The sequence below is a fragment of the Sceloporus undulatus genome, chromosome 1 (assembly GCF_019175285.1).
Source record: "Sceloporus undulatus isolate JIND9_A2432 ecotype Alabama chromosome 1, SceUnd_v1.1, whole genome shotgun sequence".
NCBI lineage: Eukaryota > Metazoa > Chordata > Lepidosauria > Squamata > Phrynosomatidae > Sceloporus > Sceloporus undulatus.
Genome location: NC_056522.1, coordinates 58,572,806 through 58,587,622, shown reverse-complemented (window position 1 = coordinate 58,587,622; position 14,817 = coordinate 58,572,806). Strand labels below are relative to the sequence as shown.

At 39.5% G+C, this 14,817-nt stretch overlaps 1 protein-coding gene and 1 long non-coding RNA gene across 2 annotated transcripts in view; one reads left to right on the top strand and one right to left on the bottom strand.

Annotated features, from left to right (window-relative positions):
• CDC42EP3 (CDC42 effector protein 3) overlaps positions 1-14,817 on the top strand; it is a 51,144-nt gene that overhangs the window by 20,089 nt on the left and 16,238 nt on the right. The window lies entirely within an intron of this gene.
• LOC121919530 overlaps positions 2,562-14,817 on the bottom strand; it is a 26,670-nt gene continuing 14,414 nt past the window's right edge. The window contains exons 2-3 of the long non-coding RNA XR_006101496.1: positions 7,286-7,337; positions 2,562-3,516 (exon numbers count right to left, since the gene is read on the bottom strand). This is a non-coding gene — a long non-coding RNA (uncharacterized LOC121919530). The remainder of the gene's footprint in view (positions 3,517-7,285; positions 7,338-14,817) is intronic.

Sequence of the window (14,817 nt, the reverse complement as noted above, 5' to 3'; positions counted from 1 at the left end):
AAAATGTTTAAATCATATGCTTTCACTCAGCCTTTTTTTTTTTTTTTTTTTTTTTTTTGCAACAGTCTGCATATAGACAGCAGACAAAAATTTGGGAGGAGCTTTTTCTTAATTTACCATAGTAAATTGACTCAGTTAACCAGCATAAATCCAGTCCTGAGACATTAGCTATGGGAATGACATGCCAAATCAATTTGGTATTTTGTCAGTTGATACTGTCTGAGCATAAAAACACTGCAATGCCTTTTGCTCTTTTATTTAGTTTGGCTTGAGACAAAAGCAAAATCTTTTTGCATGTAGGAGGGAGTATGTTAAAATTAGGCAGTTACAAGTATTTGCCATGGAATCCCTGGCCTGACACTCCCAAAACTGAATAGAGCAGAAACACCTTGTTGTTTTCTTGAAAGTAGTTATGTTTTCAACATTAGAAAATAAATGTTCTGTTCACATTGCATTGTTTGAAAGGTCTGTACATAAAATTAAACAAATCAAAAGGAAAATAGTTTGAAGATGGGATCAGAAAGATGTAAAAACACTTCTGATTGTCAGACCAGAATCCCCCTGCTTCATCTGCAGTTTTATCAAAATACATGAGAAAATTGGCAGTTCTCAGGATATCTGTAGACTACCATTGACATGGGAGCCCAATCTTCTGCATGTTGACTTGGACATTAGAATTAGTGAGTTCATGGGACTTCTTCATAAGTAGTGTTTTTAGAGCTGCAGTCTTACAAGATCGTCTTTTGACTATAATGAAACACTTGACCATAGCCCTATTCTTTGTTACTGAAGCATGTTAAAGAAACATGCCAGAAGGAACAGCATGCTAGCATACTCTTTCACCTCTGCCTCTAGTTATGTCATCCTCTACATATGGAGGTTGATGGGTCTGAAAAGGAGAGCCTCCTGTATCTGTAGAAGCTCTCCACATGACATATGACCCTCTTCAGAAGGGATTCTAATTCAAATCAAGAACCTCCACAGACACAGGAGAATCTCCAATTCAGAAAGTCATGTGTAAGAGAGTGATAGAAATTATGATGGAAGGAGTGACACTAGTACATTTCTCCTCCTTACTTATTTATCACTCTTCAGTAAGTCATTTTAAATCCCATTTGGAATATACATAATGACTGAAGTGTTTGCCTAATACTGTGCTGTTCACTTAACCCGCTCACCTTCCCCTCATCTGTGTCTTCTCTTTACAAAATTACTCCCTGTGTAATTCAGATTTCAACTCTATGCATGTAGATTCACTTTTCAAATGTTGGGCAGAACACAGAGATGTCAAGACAGGGTATTGTTATACTGGGAGAGGGAAAGGAAGGCACAGTTCTGTTACCTCCCTCTCTTAAAAACACAGCACAGTAATGCCATCAGTAAGGATCAGCAACTAAACAAATATAGTACATGCCTATCCCTCCAGTGAGAGGGACTCCAGCTCACCAACAGGAAGGAACTCCACAGCTTCGGATACCACCACCAAAAAGGCACCGTTAGACAAGTTTGCTCTACAGGCCCCACTTATATACCATATGCAAAACCGTTCTAGCTGATCTTAAATCCTAAATTATTTGGTATTAGGGAAAGCAATGCCTTGATCCTTTTAATCCTTTTCATGTTTTACCAACCCTTTTAATGTTTGCTTAAAAATTAAGAAGCCTTTTGGATGGATTGCATTTGTCATAGGTATGTAGGAAGCACACCCAGAGTAAGTAAAGCAGTTCATCTAGCTGAAAATATGTTTTTTATGCCTCAGAGATAAAAATAGCACATGCTGTTTCCTCTGATAGGCTGCAACTGTCCAGTGCATGCTAAATGAATGAACAGCATTATAGGTTTCTGAGCTGAACATTCAGACAAAGCTCTGTTAGAATGTAGGGTGGGGTGAAGCTAGGGTTGCCATAAGTGAGGACCTCCAAACTGGGACAAATGTAGGACAAACTTTTCAAATGTAGGACACGTTTTGTGTGTGTGTCCTACATTTGAAAAGGAGCCTCGCTGAGGGGAGGCTTTCCTTCCCCGCCTGGGCCCCGTTCTCACCACGGTGGCAGTGGAGCCCAAGCAGGGAAGGGAATCCTCCCCTCAGCCCGAGGGCGGGGGCAAACCAGGGCGGGACCATGCGGGCCCGCCCCCAGGTGGGATATGGCAAGCCTAGGTGAAGCAGTTACATACCACCATGAAAGAGGATATAGAGTTACATTTGCATGTTATGTATATTTCAGGAGTATGATTGCAAATTTATAAATATTTATTATAATAGAAATAGAAATATGGTAGATGCCAGCACAGGGACGTAGCTAGGATTTTAGGAAGGGGGGGGGGGCCAGACTAAGTGCCACCATTATAATGGGGCTTGAGTGCGGGGGCGCAGCAGCACACACCATTCATTTTTTTTAAGGGAGGGGGGGGGGGGCCCGGCCCCCCAGCCCCCCCCCCCCCGGCTACATCCCTGGCCAGCATGAAACCTGTCTGTGACCTATACACCTGCTCAGTCTGCTATCCAGGCCCTAACCATTGATGATGAGCAAATTCAAAGCATTTGCTATCACTGCTTATGATTCTTTATCTTTAAACTAGGCTTGAGGACTAGACAGTGTATCAACTGAGAGAATGATTTCAAATAGAGGGTTGTCATTTGCAAAGCAGGATATATAGCCACCCTAAAATGGGGAGAAAGGAATCCTCTCATAGTTCAAAATAAGGCTAAATGCTCAGGTTTCAGCTAACAGCTTTCAATAGGGTGAAGCATCATTACCAAGAATTAACAGTATTTGTGGTTTCCATAAAAAGACCACATCCTGCACTGAAATTCCAAGTGTTGCAAATGAACACAAAGACTGAGATCCAAAGTAATAATGGTGAAGGGCCCAGGAAGGAAAGAAGATCAGTCTCCCCTTGCTGCAGGTGGGGCAAAGAGTTCTAGCATGCAGTAAACCTGCAAGGCCAGCTGGAAACTTCCAACCTCCTCCTTGGGCCAGTCATTGGCCATCTTGGCTTGTGGGGGGGGGGTGAACTATGCCTAAGCCTTCAGCTAAGCACATATTGCCTGGCATTTGGTGTTGCATGAATGAATAGCAATAACTGCTTACAGAGTGAAGTATCAGGTGTCTCTTTGTGCAAGCTTGCAAAACATAAAACATTTTATTAACAGTATGAACCCTATATCGGCAGGACTTTCCATACTTTCACTTACCCACTTCTGAAAACATATGTTCTCTATATATTTTCAAGGTCCTCCAGCACATTTCTATGATATGCTTCCAGTGGAAGTTGACCTTAGAGTTGCTCTGGAAGACCTAGAAATGCCTAGAGATGTGTTCTCTCTAGGAGAAACTCTGTGGTCAACTTCATTTCAATAGGGTTCTCTATTATCCTTGGTTTTTTGTTTCCACGGTAAGTCTGGAAACATATCCCCCATGGGTACAGGGATTGTACTATAACTGGAAGTTCAACCGTTTTTATGTCAGTATTGGATCCAACCAGAGACACATTCTCAGAAATCTTTCTTGGATCCTATGTTGGGAGAAAGGTGGAATATAAATTATTGTAAATAAAAAAGAAACATATCTGTTTTCTTCTTTACATTTAAAATTGTATGTACCTGGTGGTACTACCACAATGCTAGTGGAAAAACTACATGTTGTCCTCTAGAAGTGTTGGATTAGAGCCCTGGCTGGGGCTGATACGTGTTGTAGTCCAGCATATCAGCAACCAAGTTAGGAAAACTTGGTGCGGTCCTGTTATTCTGAGACTGTGCTCCCAGATTGTTCTCTTAATTCTCCTGTTTAAGACAGATAAGCTGGAACAAATGTAAAATTAAATGTTATTTAATAATGGTAACTGTGTATTCAGTTTCTGAAGGTATTAACTTACTTCAGAGGTGGATTAATCATTTTTATTGTTTATTTGGTGTTGTCATTTCTGAGTCTGCAGCAATAAAAATTCATGAGTGTGCAACAGATCAGTTAAATTATGTTTCTTGTTCCATTTCTCTTGGAGGTTGAACTTTGTAGTGGCTGTCTTTGAATGTTGCTGCACTAAACAAATGAATTCTTTCAGGGGGGAAGGAGGTTTCTCCGAAAGTAATTATTTATTTTATTTTCTATTTCTTTTCCATACTATTTTGCTTCAGATTTCTCACTGTATGACTGAACTATCCATAAATCATGTTTTTATTATTTCTTACTCTTTACACCTTCTCCTTAATATTTCTCTGTTAGTGACCTTCTTGAGACGATATCACATGGGAGGAAAGTAGGGCCAATTTGAAACTGAACGCTATTATGCGAATAGTTATCAAACACACAGAACACAGCGCCCATCCCAAAGCCAAAGTAGTGTGAATGCAAAAGAAATTATCATATGAGTACATTCCCTTCGTAGTCTAGAATTCGAATTAGCATCCCTGCACATCCTTTTTGGGTGGTCTGTATCATGCCACAGTTACAATCTTAAATCTGTTATGAACTTTTACTACCGCTAAGCATGGAGGCATGCAATTTAAATTCTGTTTGAATTTACATATTTTAGAGCTCCACATAGTCCTACTTGGTTACCTTATTGAGGCACAGAGACTCTCCTAGTTGTTCTAGGACCAGCATAGATAATTATAGAGAAAGAGCCAACAAAAAGTGGGTTCTTTTGAAGCCACAGCGGCGGCGTACCAAGTGCACCACTGGCGCACTCATTACATAAGTGCCATGTGGCACCGTGCAGGTGCCACGCGGCACTTGCGTAACAGTGGCAGCACCCATGTATACAGGGCGCCACCATTGTTACACGTGTGAGGGTTGCGGGGCATGTGTGCACTCCGCCCTCAGCCAACCCCTAGCACGTGACGAGGGTGCCTAAAAGGCACGTATGTATGGGCCTGTATTACTTAACCTACATTTTTGACCATTTATAGCAGGGGTAGGCAACCTGCGGCCCGTGGGCCAGATGCGGCCCGGCAAGGCCCCCACCCGGTCCTGCTGCAGATTGCCGCTGGAGCCTTTGGCCTCTCGCATGAGGGCATGGGGCCTTTGGCCTATCAAGAGGAGGCGGGCAAGGGGGGGCAAGCGGCAGGCAGGGGGGGCAAGCGGCCAGCAAGGGGGGCAATTGTCTATAGAAGCCTCCGAAACATGCATTTATATTAACATTTTTTTAAAAAAATCAGCAATTTTTTTGTGTGTCCTCCATTTTTTATAAAAAAAATGTCCTCCATCTGAAAATTTTGTCCTACATTTGTCCCGGTTTATTTATTTAATTAATTTTTTAAAAAATTACTTAATCATTTAATTTTTGGCTTCGGCCCCTCAGTTGTCTGAGGGACAGCAACCCGGCCCCTGGCTCAAAAAGCTTGCCTACCCCTGATTTATAGTAACATACCCAACTGCAGCTTCATCCCCTGGCTATCTGAGTAAATATGTAGCATTGTCATGTTGAGAATCAGTGTGGTGTAGTAGTTTGAGAGTTGGATTGTGGCTCTGGTAGTCCAGGGTTTTTCAAATCCCCATTTAGCCATGCAGACCCACTGGGTAACATTTGGCAAGCCATATTGTCTCACCCTATGATGAAGGCAAGGACAAACTTACTCTGGATAAATCTTGTTGAGAAAACCCAATGATAGGGTCACCAGATGCCAGACTCAAAGCTCATACTGCAATAGCAATACCTATCCAACACCCAATTCATTCAAGAATGTGGTGGAGCTTGCCTGCTTTGCAATTGCTTCACTACAGGCACCCTTTGGGATTTAGTCCACATTGTTCTCTGCCTCACAGAAATTCAGACTACTACAGTTCCCAGGGCTGTTATATTCTGTCAATCTAACCTGTGTTGCAGGGTTGTTGGGAGATGTTCTAGGATTGTTGGGAAAAGCCAACGCAGATCTAGGATGCATAAATATGACTGTAGTGTCCAGATCAAATGAAGTAATAATATCACTCTGTTCTGGATTACATGGAATATTGTGTCTACTTTTGGGGATCACAGTTTAATAAGGATATTGGCATGCTAGAATGTGTCCAGGGATGGATAATCAGAGCTTTGGAGACCAAGGCCTATGAGGAATGGTTGAAGGAACTGGATATTTTTAGCCTTGAAACCAGTGTGATATAGTGGTTTGAGTGTTGGACTAAGATTCTGGAGACCAGGGTTTGAATCCCCGCTTGGCCATGGAAACCCACTGGGTGACTTTAGGCAAGTTACACTCAGTCAGCCTCAGAGGGAGGCAAAGGATGGATGAAGTCAAGGTAGCTTTTTAATTTTCCATCAGTTAATTTTCAGCCTAACTCTGGAGCCAGCATGGTGTAATGGTCCATGAAGGCACACACCAGGGTGATGTGAGAATAAAATGTGGAGGGTATGATGTAGCAGAAAAACTCTATATGCTACTCTGAGTTGTTGGAAGAACAGAATTAAAATAAGTGAAATTATTACTGCTGATTCATCTTCTTTTGTTTTATTTTCAAGGACTGTTCAAGGATTTTTCTTCCTTAAAAGTATTAAATGTAAACCAATTACAACTTATTCTCTTTCTGTGGCTTAATTTATGGAAAACAGTATGCAGTTATGCTACCTACTGACATTGCCTACAAGTTGCAAGATAGCAAGTAAATTATATTCACTTCCCTGGGCTCAGTGCCCTACATATATTTAACAAACCAAATTCAATATACACCAAAACCATTAATAACTATAATTGGTTGTTGATTGGATATACTTTTAATGTTGATTGGATATATACCTTTGTATACTGTTTGGATCATATTTAAGATATAGCATAAACATTAAAAACCCATAACTAGCTTATAGGGTATCTAACTTCTTTTGCCTACAGTTGGCCCTTCTTATACACGGATTTCTTACACACGGATTCAAGCATCCACGGTTTGAAAATGTTCAAAAAAAGTATAAATTTCAAATATCAAACCTTGATTTTCCATTTTTTATAAGAGACACCATTTTGCTAAGTCATTATATTTAATGAGACTTGAGCATACACGGATTTTGTTATCCATGGGGGATCTTGGAACCAAACTCCAGCATATAACAAAGGTCCACTGTACTTAACCCTTTGAAAAGTAGTACCTTCAGCCCAAATAGCTAAGAAAATGGTGTTATGCTGGAAATAGTTTTCCAGGTTTGCTAGAGCTTTTCTCTCCCAGTTATTGTGAACACTTCAGGAATGTATGTAATCAGGCCCTCTTGAGACATAGCCATACCCATATCATCTCATATCCTCGCACAGCTCTTGTTACAGGTTATTTTGACCACAGCAAAAAAAGAGAGATTAACTCACACATGCCTCAAAGGGAAAACACATGTCATCCTTCTGGGTAGTGATGCAATCTCTGTAGGGATGAAAAGCAGGAAAAGGGTTATTTTATCCTTGTGTAAGGAAACGTCACAGTATCTAGCCTTCCCCAGCTTGGCACCCCACACCATAGATTTGACTACAGTTCCCATCAACTCCAGTCAGCTTGGCATTTGATCATACTACTTGCTGCAGTTGATGGAGGTTGTAGTTCAGCATATCTAGAAGGTACTAGGTTTAGGGAGGCCACAATCTGCTGCTTTGCATATGCATGTGTTGAGTTTGATATAAAATATTTCTATGTTGACTTTCTATAAAACTTGTACACTAACTTAACAGAATGATCACACACATGCACACACAAACACGCACAGCTCAGCACAAAGATAAAACACAATAACAACTAGCAATCAGAAAGCAACATGTCAAAACCAATGAAAAACAAATGCATAAAGCCAAAGCCATTGCCAGCTCACAGATAAGAAACCCAAGCAAATGAAAAGATCTTTGTCTGGCATGGAAATGCTGTGAAGAATTGGTGCCAGGCAAGACAGATGAAACAGTATGAATCATCTGTTTTAAAACACAGTGTTGTTGAACACAAACCACTACTCCTAATTCAACCACCACTTAAAGTTTAGAAAAGTGTGGAAATTTAATGAATTTATTACTCAATCCCTTTTCCTTCTTCTGTTCCAAAAATGGACTTTTGTTGAAAACATTATACTTAAAAGTGTGCTTATTAACTGGTAGTAGCTGTAAGGCCCATCTTGTAAATAACCAGTCACTTGGTCATCCTTGGAAATAACCTTTCCAGGCAATTGGTTGTAAAGGGAAACTTGTGTAAATTGGAACAGAAATCCCCCTCCTCAGTGAGTGAGTGATTGTACCATAAAGACAAAGAGGGTTCTATGATCTGCAAAACTAAATAAACTAGTTTTTATCCCTAGGATAGTAATTTGGTGTATTAAATACTTGCAGGGAGTTCTGAGCAGATTTGTAAATATTAATTTGAAATTAACTGAAATTAATGGCACTTGCTTCCAAGTAAATGTGTTCAGGATCCCTGTCTCTGGTATTAGTGCTGCCATTGTATGTGTCCATCTGCTCTTCCTTCCTTTTGGTGCACATAACAACACACAGTCAAAGCTTTTAATAAGTAGGCAGATATTTTTATTATTTCCAACTTGTTTATAGATATAGTGCATTTATCCCAAACGAGTTGCAACTGCTGAGAATCCCTTATGTTTAAATATAACAGAAGACACAATGCAGCTCAGACTATTTCAAAATTGTCCTATTGACTTAACATAACTATTCTTGTGTCTGTTGCTTTAGAAAAGCAGGCAGGGGTCCCCATGTCAGGCCCCAAAGAACAATAATAACACCTGCTTGGATTATTAATTTTTGTTTTAATATTACTGGCCTGCCATTTTCTGGAATGGTGATGTTTCCATGGATTTTTCTTTGTATCTAAAGCCATGTACAATTTGACACTGCAGACAATCAATGCTTTCCTATTAGTGTAGGCAGCACCCAAGACAATAGTATAAAATACTATAGATGGCCTCAGAGAAGATTAAATCTGAAGGAGAGTTCTAGAAGGGAGATTGACGTAATTCTTGGCATGCCACTCACTGTACTCAAAGGTGAAAGCTATGTCAAGTACTGCAGAATGTCCCCATCACCTAATGATTTGCCTTTGACATTCAGATAAGAAAATGCCACAGCAAAAACAAAAACAAAAAACAAAACTATTCTTGTTCCTTTGTTATGAATATGATTTGATGATAGTAATTATAACTACAGTATATAACAACTGGTATTGCTGGCTGGGAGTCTGGGTGTTGTAGTCATATTCAGTTCTGCAGGTCTGATTTGGGCTGTGCCAGGTTACTTAAGAAGATTAAGGTATGGAAGAAGACTGTGACTTGGAAGGGAAGCTGTGAAGGAACTAGATAGGATGCTCAAGTGTAAAGATATATCATTGAAGGCCATATCACAGTGTTTCTGATTTCTGTGTAGGGATGTGACATCTGGATAGTGAAGAAAGATAGCAAGGGAAAAGATCAACTCATTTGAAATATGATGCTGGGGGACAGTTTTATGGATAGCATGGGCTGACAAAAAGACAAATGAGTGGCGTCAGAGGGTAAAGCAAACCTGAACTCTCACTAGAAGCCAAAATGACTAAGCTGAGACTATTGTACTTTGGAGGTCTCATGAGACAACATGACTCCTTGAAAAAGACAACAATGCTGGTTAAATCACAAGGCAGTAGGAAGAGAGGAAGACTCTGTTACAGGTGGATCAACTCAGGCAAAGAAGCTACAATACTGGGTTTGCAAGACCTGAACTGAGCTTTTATTAATAGAATTTGCTGGAGGCCTTTTATTCATACAGTAACCATAGGTCAAACCTGATTTAAAAGCACATAATAGCAACAGCAACAACAACACTTAATTCAAGTAGATGGGTTCTGATGCAAAAAAGTAACGTTTTCAAGCATTGGGGTTAATGCATTTAAATTTTGATAGATTTAGTTTTTCTGGGCACATCTTTCCTTTTGGATGTGTTTCTCAACATCAAGAGGATCACTCAAGAAACACATGAAATAAAATTAATGTTAGAAAGACAGGAGGACTAATTGAAATACTCAGGAGGCTGTGTGGTGGAGTCTCCTTTGGAGGTTTTTAAACAAGGGCTGGATGGCCATCTGCTGAGAATGTTTTGGTTGTGCTTGGCAGGGGTTGGACTGGATGGCCCTTGTGTTCTCTTCCAGCTCTATGATTCTATGATTCTGTTTCCTTCTATATGGTCCATACAGCTAATATAATTTTTCTAAGGTGCAGAAGCATATACCATTGGAAGCAGAGATGAAATATGTTGAAGCACCACATGTCATTTTACAACAAAACCTGTATGGCTGTCTCCTAGTTTAGAATGATAACAATAAATGCATAAAGAGAATAATTCCCATATGTCATGTTCCCTGCTGTGTGTGTGTTTTTAGAAAGCCCTATACACTCCAGTGGTGTCTTTATCAGCTAGATACACATTAAGGTTAATAATAATAATAATAATAATAATAATAATAATAATAATAATAATACTGTCTTGTATTGAAATGGTTGTTTCCGACGCCTTGAACTTAAGAAAGGGCCTCATATGCATCATCAAATGACCATTACAGATCAAACCCTACAGGAAAAAATCACAATCGGCTTAAAGGCAATATTTTTAAGGAAGGCAACTCACACATTTTGTTGCCAGTCACCAGCATGTATGCATGTGTGAACCAGTTGTTAGGCTTTTCCTACATATATATATACAGTGTCCTGAATCTACTGGATGTTTATTTCTTCTAGTAGTTTCAGCTGGGGCATGAAGAAGAATGACTTTTGAGAACTGCTCAGAAGATTCTGGGATTTGTAGTCCAAAATGTAGATTGTCCAGGTGTATTTTATAACAGTACAAAGACCCATTTCATGCTACATTGGTGTCCTGTTACTGGCCATTGCCACACAAGGTTACATCCAAACTGATTTAAACAAAACTCCTACAGTCTTAGCTTCCTGTCCATCATGGCAAATGGGTTGCTGGTAACTATTATGCAAATATTTAGAGTGGATTTTGTTGTGGAACAAATATTTCTGTTGGATCAGTAAGTACCACAAAATCATATTTTTCCAAATTTAAGACAGGATTTGAATCTGAATAAATGAATGAAACTTAAGTCCTCTGTGGAGCTTGAATCTTCCTCCCAATAAAACAAAACAAGTCCAAATGAAACAAAAAGGCTCAACACTGATATTCCATTCACCAAGTTTTAAAATAGCTCACATGGTAGAATAAGTTGCACAGAAATCTTTCAGTGCTATTTGTGCAAGACAGTACACCAGTATGTGGGACATGAGCTCAGGGATAACCAGATGGGACATTTGGTTTAACTGAAAGATCTCTGTACGATTCAGTCAATTTAAAACAGCAAGGGATAATATAAACTATCCAAAAACATACTCTCAAAGGTTTATGATCCACAATTGTTTAACAAGCAATGGCATCAACAAAATTACTCCCATCTCCATTATACTGCTACAGTGAGGAAAGCTAAGTTTGCAGTAACCAGAAATAGATGTGTGGAAAAACAACAAGCGCTAGTCTTGTTCCTGGAGATATAATTCTTTCAGTCTTTGTGTATGTATTTATTTTATTTATTTAGAACATTTATAGCCCACTCTCAGCCAAAAAAAGGCTCCCAGAGTGGCTTACAGACTTTTAATTTGGCAATTCCTTGTCCTCAGCCTTATAATCTAAAAAGATATGAAACACAAGGAAAAAGGGATGGCAGTGGAGGAGGGAATTAAGTCCAGCAAATACTGGCTACTTTTCTCTTCCTCAGAGGCCAAAGCAATGGCAGTTGATATGGGGAGGGAGCCTTTCATCAACAACTGGAATCAAGATTTTAGAATGAAGTGTGTGTCTTTTGCACCAGGCTCCAGATGGTAGATTTTAGGATTTTAGTATAAAACACCATCTCCTATACCTGATTAGCCAATGTCTGCACTATCAAATTAATAGTTCATATTTCTTTATGCCATATATTTTTGGCCTCAGCCCTATTTAAGGACAAGAGTCTGAAAAACTGATGTTTTAAAATATATTTGTTGCTCTATGCCTTCAGGTAGTCTGTGATTTATGGCAGCCCTAAGGCGAACCTATCACGGGATTTTCTTGGCAAGTTGTTTTCAGAGGTGGTTTGACATTGCCATCCTCTGAGGCTGAGAGAGGGTGGCTCAACCTATGTCACCCAATGCGATTCCATGGCCATGTACCCTAGCCTCCAGAGTCATAGTTCAACAATCAAACCACTACAGCATAAAGCTTCCCTTATAATATATATTTAACTTAGGATAGAAATACAGAGCAAGAGGGCATATAGCAGGTCATCTGATTCAACTATGTGCTTGAAGGAGATCTTGTGAGCTTCCATTTGCACTTTCTTGAACTGATGGAACATTAAGAAGCTTTCCTAAATCACTTAATCTAAATGTATTTATCATTCCACCTCTGTGCTCCATAAAACACCTTTGAATGGCTCCACTGAATAATCATGTTCCCTCTTCTTTCTAACATCATTTTAAAGCTATGGTATAAGTGAGGGTTAATGATTTCTCAACCCTGTGGATTACAACGAGGGAGATTTGAGAAAGTACTAAAAGCTATTTTAAGCATTGCTACTTGGAAGCAAGTTCCACTGAAATCATTAGAATTTCCCAATGCTGAACCTTGCCTGGAGCATGTAATAAATATTTTAAACTGGCCAACATGACCTCTTTTAGATGTATTTTCTAGGTTAAACACACTTTTCTGCATAGTCCATATGGCCTGCCTTAGTACTATGTGTTTGCCTTATCTTTGTAAGATTACCCTGGAAAAGTTCTGAAATGGAGAGCAATACAGTTCAACAACAGCCATGAATACAATATTTTATGTTTTTTGTAACACTGTTCTTAATCCTCTTAACTTGTCAATATCCTTCTTCAAATGTGAAATCCAAAACTGATCTGTGTTTCAGATGAAACCTCCTTCCTTTCATGCTTAACCTAACACAATTGATGACTCCTAATACAATGTGACTCACCTACTAATCTGTGACTCTTTCTGTGTCCATGCCTCCTTTTGTTCTGAAGATTTTAAGGCCACCTAATAAAAATGAAATTATCTCTGTGATAACTGATCCCGGTATTTCACACCTTTCAATTTGTCACCTTTGAGGTTCTGAAGCAATGCTATTGCATCCTAATCTGATTTTCAATTCCAGCAAAGTATGAAATGCTCAGAATGTTGCTTATCTCCAAGGTCTATTTGAGGCATGTTGATTCTTTTACGATTGCATCTAATGAAGTAAATATTATCTCTTTTCTGAAATTTTTTAGGGTGAAAGTATTTAAATTAGAAATAATACTTTACTGAAATTTGGTTCAGAATGTTGGTTCTTTAATCTGAAATTAAAGAATGGGACTGGTGGAGAGGGAATGTAGCATGTGCGTGCCTGATTAATATCTGAAGCTGTTGGTATTGTATCACTTAGAATATTAAGTGATCACATCCTGTATCATTTCAATTAGAAGAATATGAACGCTTAAAACATCCCATATGGGCTGATGTAACATGCTCTACCTGAGGCTGCCTTTGGAAACTATTCGGAAACTTCAATGGTGCAAAATGTTGCAGCCAGTTTGTTGACTGGGGCTGAGTATAGGGATCATATGATTCCCCTGTTGAAACAGATACATTGTAGGCTAGTCCATTTGGGCAGAATTCAAAGTGCTGGTTTTGACCTTTAAATCTCTACACAGTTTAAGTCCAGGCTATCTGAAATACTGTGTAATAGTCATCTCTCTACATATATATAAACCAGTGCAAGCTCTAGTATTGGCAGAGAAGGGCTTCATCTCAGTTCCACCATCTTCACAGGGGAGTTAGACATTTTTATTAATTTACACAAAGAAGAGTACAGGGGTACCCCGGGTTATGAATTTAATTCGTTCCGCCGCCGCGTTCGTAACCCGAAAAGCTTTCGCAAGCCGAAAACCCATAGGCGCTAATGGGGAAAAGCCGCGATTTGGTGCGAAAAAGCGCCGAAAAGCACCAAAATTTCTTTCGTAACCCGAAATAACCTTCGTAACCCGGAACAGTTTTTTTCAATTGATTTTTTTCGTAACCCGGAAATTTCGTAAGGCGGCGCATTCGTATCCTGGGGTACCACTGTAGAATAAAAGCATCAACCTTAGCACTGGTTACAAAGTGAACCAAATGTTGAACCTTTTGTGATACTAGTTGAATGGAACTGAGGTGAGGATTGGTCATATCTGTAAAAATGTAATGGTGTAGTGGTTTGAGTGTTGGACTATGACTCTGGAGACCAGACTCTATCTGAACAAATTTGTCCAAGAAAACCCTCTATAAATTTGCCTTGGGGTTAGAAACAACTTGAAGGCACACAACAATAAATCCAGTCCACAAAGCAAGAAAGATGCACAGGGGAGGGGGGTCAGCCTTTGAAACCATGTTAAATTAAGTGTCTATGAGGCATGTGCCCTGCAGGGATTCACTTGGTATAATTTCAAAACAGCAAACCATTTGGTGGCGCAGTGGTTAAATGCCTGTACTGCAGCCATTCACTCAAAACCACAAGGTTGCGAGTTCAAGACCAGCAAAAGGGCCCAAGCTTGACTCTGGCTTGCATCCTTCTGAGGTCGCTAAAATGAGTACCCAGACTGTTGGGGGCAAATTAGCTTACTTGCTAATTAGCTTACTTGCTGTTCACCGCTATGATCTTTGGAATAGCGGTATATAAATAAAACAAATTATTATTATTATTATTATCAATGAAATGGAATTGAGAAGTCAATTAGTCATTCCTGCAACAGTCGAATCCACAGGGTAGCAATGGTACTTGGAGAAGAGGGGCAGCCTTTTTAATCCGTTTAAATGAAGTGACTTGTGCACAT